The 5,773-nt window shown below is 44.5% G+C and overlaps 1 long non-coding RNA gene and 7 other non-coding genes across 9 annotated transcripts; 6 read left to right on the top strand and 2 right to left on the bottom strand.

The window, feature by feature from the left end:
• Window positions 1–122: 122 nt before the first annotated feature.
• On the top strand, window positions 123–196 carry trnan-guu (transfer RNA asparagine (anticodon GUU)). The gene has a single exon. It is a non-coding gene; the product is annotated as a tRNA-Asn (tRNA).
• Window positions 197–271: 75 nt separating this feature from the next.
• On the top strand, window positions 272–345 carry trnan-guu (transfer RNA asparagine (anticodon GUU)). The gene has a single exon. It is a non-coding gene; the product is annotated as a tRNA-Asn (tRNA).
• Window positions 346–420: 75 nt separating this feature from the next.
• trnan-guu (transfer RNA asparagine (anticodon GUU)) lies at window positions 421–494 on the top strand. The gene has a single exon. It is a non-coding gene; the product is annotated as a tRNA-Asn (tRNA).
• A 75-nt stretch (window positions 495–569) lies between these two features.
• trnan-guu (transfer RNA asparagine (anticodon GUU)) lies at window positions 570–643 on the top strand. The gene has a single exon. It is a non-coding gene; the product is annotated as a tRNA-Asn (tRNA).
• Window positions 644–867: 224 nt separating this feature from the next.
• trnan-guu (transfer RNA asparagine (anticodon GUU)) lies at window positions 868–941 on the top strand. The gene has a single exon. It is a non-coding gene; the product is annotated as a tRNA-Asn (tRNA).
• A 116-nt stretch (window positions 942–1,057) lies between these two features.
• LOC133497242 (uncharacterized) lies at window positions 1,058–5,040 on the top strand. Of its 2 annotated transcripts, none has more exons than XR_009794007.1 (3): window positions 1,058–1,653; window positions 2,083–2,561; window positions 4,298–5,040. It is a non-coding gene; the product is annotated as an uncharacterized LOC133497242 (long non-coding RNA). The 2 variants fall into 2 exon arrangements; XR_009794008.1 differs by lacking the exon at window positions 4,298–5,040 and adding an exon at window positions 3,454–4,229.
• trnas-aga (transfer RNA serine (anticodon AGA)) lies at window positions 2,469–2,550 on the bottom strand. The gene has a single exon. It is a non-coding gene; the product is annotated as a tRNA-Ser (tRNA).
• Window positions 4,345–4,426, bottom strand: trnas-uga (transfer RNA serine (anticodon UGA)). The gene has a single exon. It is a non-coding gene; the product is annotated as a tRNA-Ser (tRNA).
• Window positions 5,041–5,773: the final 733 nt, after the last annotated feature.

Here is a 5,773-nt window from a genome sequence, read left to right as displayed (position 1 = left end):
TTCGGCTGTTAACCGAGAGGTTGGTGGTTCAAGCCCACCCAGGGACGGTTCCCCAATGTAGCATTTACCTGGTTTTGTAGGATGTTAGTAGATCAAAAGCTCCAAAAAGAACAGTTGCGAGCGTCACTGTGGCGCAATTGGTTAGCGCGTTCGGCTGTTAACCGAGAGGTTGGTGGTTCGAGCCCACCCAGGGACGGTTCCCCAATGTAGCATTTACCTGGTTTTGTAGGATGTTAGTAGATCAAAAGCTCCAAAAAGTACAGTTGACAGCATCTCTGTGGTGCAATTGGTTAGCGCGTTCGGCTGTTAACCGAGAGGTTGGTGGTTCGAGCCCACCCAGGGACGGTTCCCCAATGTAGCGTTTACCTGGTTTTGTAGGATGTTAGTAGATCAAAAGCTCCAAAAAGTACATTTGCGTGCGTCTCTGTGGCGCAATTGGTTAGCGCGTTCGGCTGTTAACCGAGAGGTTGGTGGTTCGAGCCCACCCAGGGACGGTTCCCCAATGTAGCATTTACCTGGTTTTGTAGGATGTTAGTAGATCAAAAGCTCCAAAAAGTACAGTTGCGTCAGTCTCTGTGGCGCAATTGGTTAGCGCGTTCGGCTGTTAACCGAGAGGTTGGTGGTTCGAGCCCACCCAGGGACGGTTCCCCAATGTAGCATTTACCTGGTTTTGTAGGATGTTAGTAGATCAAAAGCTCCAAAAAGTACAGTTGCGTGCGTCTCTGTGGCGCACTTGGTTCGCGCGTTCGGCTGCTAACCGAGAGGTTGGTGGTTCGAGCCCACCCAGGGACGGTTCCCCAATGTAGCATTTACCTGGTTTTGTAAGATGTTAGTAGATCAAAAGCTCCAAAAAGTACAGTTGCGTCAGTCTCTGTGGCGCAATTGGTTAGCGCGTTCGGCTGTTCACCGAGAGGTTGGTGGTTCGAGCCCACCCAGGGACGAATAGGAGGTTCCTTTTTGTGGTGTGAAATAGCTGCTAAAATGTACTGAAATGCCCCCGTGTGGACCAGAAATACTTCTTGAAGGTCAACAGAAATCAAAATCAAAACCAAATCAGTAAAATTGTTTTAATCTGTCAGATTTTTTGTTTGTTTTTCTCATCTATTATTTGGATTTTGGCAAGAGGTACAACCCAAATGCAGGGAAAGGTTGAGGATCGAGGGGAGTTTGATTCTGGCTGAGGTCATACACAGGGAAGCAGTCCATAAAGGCAAAGTCCAAAAATCCTCACAGGAGGTCCAAAAATTACGGGGCAAAACTTGAAACATGAACAAAACAAGACTTGAATAAATTGGGACAGAAACATTCGAACGAGGGAAATATACAAACAAGGTGCTTAAAACTGACAATGCAAACCACAAAGTTTATATGCTAATTAGGGTCAATGAGCTACATGTGAGGAGCTGCTGCACAGGGCAGCGGCCTGGCCATGCCCCTGACACTTGCCAAGAGATCTGGCTGTCTGTCTGTTGGGATGACTGCTTTTGACAAAAAAATGTATGTATTTCCAGATGAGTGTGTTCCAGCACCCTCCCTTGATGAGTGGCAATACATAGAATTGACTTTGGTAGTCCTGTTTCTATTCTGCTTCCTCACTGAACACTTCAAACACCAGCAGTCGACAACAGTGAATGAAGGAATCCAGAAAAACAAGTGAAGTCATGTGTTCATTTCCCCGACAGAGTAATCAGGTGGTTTCTCAGTAAAGCGGAGCCATACGCTGAAGATAAATCGATCCATCCATTTTCCGAGCCACTTATCCTAAGCTGCTTAAATGACGGTCGATCTTATCTCAATAGTTGTGTGCCATTCCAAATGATGTTGAATCGAGTGAACTGACCATAGGTGGCCTCCATTCAAGTTGGAGAAGGATCTCAAGGACAATCAGTGGCAATCTGATGCACCTGAGCTCAAGTTTGAGTGGCATTGCAAATGGTGGAAATACTGATTTACGAATTAAATTGGAACTTGAGTTATAAATTGACACAAATGTCTGAAAACATGATTGCCTTTATGAGATATTTTATAAAGATTAAAAACAGCTTTTGATGTAATCCATCCATCCATACATTATCTTTGCAGCATATCCTCATGAGGATCATAGGAGCCTATCCCAGCTGTCGGGAGGTAGAGTACACGCTGAACTGGTTGCCAGCCAGACCAGAAAACCCATCAACTGGAAGGAGTTCAGTCCTGGAGTGCGGCGCCTGAGACCGCTCGGCCATCCTGACACTGACTTTGGGAAAGCCAACAGACACCCAAATGTACTTAAATATCCCCAAAATACTTCTGAGGCACTCCCTAAATGGGATGGAGTCATGTACTCAACGAATCAGATAAATTTGGTGCTGTAAAGCTGGTATTTCCAGTTTTCCATCGAGTGATACTGCATCAGAACAGGTAATTCTGCCAGAACCCACCACTGACCTCATGATTTGAACTTATCCCAAACCAAAAGACTGCGCGTTCGTTGTCGGCAGGACTCGAACCTGCGCAGGGAGACCCCAATGGATTTCTAGTCCATCGCCTTAACCACTCGGCCACGACAACCTGACTGTGAGGTATGACATTTTTTTTAACCTGAAGGTTGTCTCCAATGCTTCATTTCAACTGGCTTTTTAACTAATCTGTTGGTTTCTTAATAGTGTGTGTGTGTGTGGGGGGGCACTTACTCGGTGGGGTCACCGGTCCAGCGCTTTAAACCTGCACACAGCCCGGACTCCTGACGTAGTTATAAGTTCTCTCTTTTTATTGGAACAATCATTTAAGATAAGTGTTATAAATCCTTCAGTGAAGTCAGTCTTCACCCTCCGTGACCGGTTTATCCACCACTTCATTAGCTCCATCTCATGTGGTCAAGATGAATTTTGTCTGATTAAAGATGACTAAAGTCCTATGCAAATGTGTAGCACGTTGTAGAACCTTTCAAACTTCCTTGGTGGCATATTTTCAGATCATAGACCTAACAGTAAAGCCAACATTTCTTGACCTGTGCCTTCTGACAGTCGCAATATTTACACACGGCCTGAAACACAAGCGGCGTTCTGCTTCTGTACCACATGGGCACTTCAAGCAGGGTATGCGCAGACTAATAATCTGGACTAATTTGAGAATTCGCACAACGTTCCAATCTGCGTCAACAAACGCCCAAATGTGAAAAGTCTCAAAAAGATACTGTGATCATTTTTTTCTGTGGTGTGGTCACAGATGACTGATATAGTGTTGAACATGAGGATTGCGATTCCAAGTGGAGTCTCATCCTAATAATACCTACAATGTACATGCACATTTTGATGAAGAATGCAACATGCACTTTGCATTACTACTCGATTAATCTAGAAGTCCAACACGCTGTCCATTGTGCCACAGAGCCATCTGGTTACAGTCAATTTGTATGTTTATTTTTTATGGGAGGTTCTAAACATTGGACTCACAAATTCTGTTTTCTTAAAGGCTTCCTCAAGCCTTCATGTATGAACGACAGCGTTGTTCTCCTCAATATCTGTCCATGGTCAATGTGCAAAGCCATCCCATGCTGGAGAAGCTGGTGCTCAGGTTGAAGTACAGCATTCACGACACCTCGGAGAAGGTCCACTTGGCTTTTGTCGACATGCTCCCCAATTTCAAGGTGGTCGGTTCAGCCGAGGTACTCGAAGTCGCCGTTTGTGCTCAAGGGCCACTTCATTAGCTCCATCTCATGTGGTCAAGATGTACTTTGTCTGATTAAAGATGACTAAAGTCCTACGCAAATGTGTAGCACGTTGTAGAACCTTTCAAACTTCCTTGGTGGCATATTTTTGGATCAGAGACTTAACAGTAAAGCCAACATTTTTTGGCCTGTGCCTTTCTGACAGCCACAACATTTACACGCAGCCTTAAACACAAGCGGCGTTCTGCTTCGGTACCACATGGGTACTTCGAGCAGGTTATGTGGAGACTAATAATCTGGACTAATTTGAGAATTCCCCCCACGTTCCAATCAGTGTCAACAAACCCCCGGATGTAAAACATCTTTAAAAGATTCCATAATGATATCTCCTGTGGTGACTCACAGATGACTGACGTTATCATGTGGAACAAGAGGATTGCGACTCCAAGTGGAGTCTCATCATAATAATACTTACAAAATACATGCACATTTTGACGAATTCAACATGATTTTTGTATGTAATTTTTCAATGGAATGATCGAATGTTCAGACATTTGATCGGTGGAGCTCTGGTGGGTGAATTCTGCGATTGCGCTGGTGCACAACTTGTAAAAATATATTTGACTCTAATCTCTTACAACACTCCAGCTACACACTCTGCTGCAGCGCTGGGATGCTACAGAAGACTAGATGCTCGTTGTCGGCAGGATTCGAACCTGCGCAGGGAGACCCCAATGGATTTCAAGTCCATCGCCTTAACCACTCGGCCACGACAACATGTCCTCAACATTTTGTGTATGCACTTTTTTTTTTTTTGGTCTCCATGATTTGCCCCACAGCATGTTTTTTTCCATCGAGGTAAAACAATTTTAAATGAGCGGATTTTAACTCTGACATTTTTTCGACTTTGGCCTGTCAAACATTGCGGAGAAACTCCTCGGGATGGAAGCTGCCTCACGTCTCTGGTACCTACTTCAGTCCAAATAGCAAATCCGGCCCATAACATTCCGCACGCCAGCCAATCCTTCATTGAGTTCTTCCCAAGAGGCCGACAGCTAAATTGGCTAATCAGCACCGATGCATCCAATCCATCCATTTTTTGTTCCGCTCATCCTCAACCATACAGAATATCAATTACGTGTAACAACATTGTGCACACTGTTCACTTCGTTAGGGACAGCATGCCGTGGCACCCGATGGAAAAATGTTGTCTTTGCAATTACGACACAAATAAGTCAACATTTTTGAAACAGTGGCGGAGATGGGGCCAGGATTAAACCCGAGACGTCAGAACTGTGTGGCGTTTGGATGTTCTCCCTGTGCTTGTGTGGGTTTTCTCCGGGCACTCCGGTTTCCTCCCACATGTACTTGTATGCACTAATGTTACTTTGCAAATAGTGGTTTCACAGTACTGTGTGTGTTTTTCCTTTTGTGGTGTGGATAGCTGCTAAATTGTACTGAAATGCTCCCAAATCTGTAAAAGTATTTTTTTAAACTGTCAAATATTTAGTTATTTTTCTCATTTGTTATTATTTGGATTTTGGGGTCAATTTCCACCGGTCAATTTTTTTTTTTTTTTCAAGATTTTAGTTTATTTTATTGGATTAATCCGAATACAACGGTCACAAGTGTGCGGCAAGGGGGAGGACCCAAATGCAGGGACGTGATTTTCGAGGGGAGTTTAATTCTGGCTGAGGTCGTACAAAGGCAAACAGTCCAAAAAGGTAAAGTCCAAAAATCCTGACACGAGGTCCGATAATTACGAGGCAAAACTTGGAACATGAACAAAACGAGACTTGAATAAAGTGGGACAGAAACGCTGAAATGAAGGAAATACACGAACAAAATGCTTGCAACTGACAATGCAAACCACAAGGCTCAATTAGGGTCAATGGGCTACAGGTGAGGAGCGGGTCCACAGGACAGCGGCCCGGCCACGCCCCTGACACGTCCCAAGACATCTGGCCGTCTGTCTCTCTGTTAGGACGAGTGTTTTTGACAAAAACTGGAGGTATTCCCAGATTAGTGTGTTCCAGCACCTCTCCCTTTATATGTAGCAATACACTGAATTGACTTTGGGAGGCCTGTTTCTATTCTGCTTCCACACTGAACACTTAAAAACAA

Source organism: Syngnathoides biaculeatus, unplaced genomic scaffold, assembly GCF_019802595.1.
Source record: "Syngnathoides biaculeatus isolate LvHL_M unplaced genomic scaffold, ASM1980259v1 ctg238_pilon_pilon, whole genome shotgun sequence".
Classification (NCBI taxonomy): Eukaryota; Metazoa; Chordata; class Actinopteri; order Syngnathiformes; family Syngnathidae; genus Syngnathoides; species Syngnathoides biaculeatus.
Note: the sequence above shows the minus strand (reverse complement) of the source record. Positions and strands in the feature narration are given on the sequence as shown.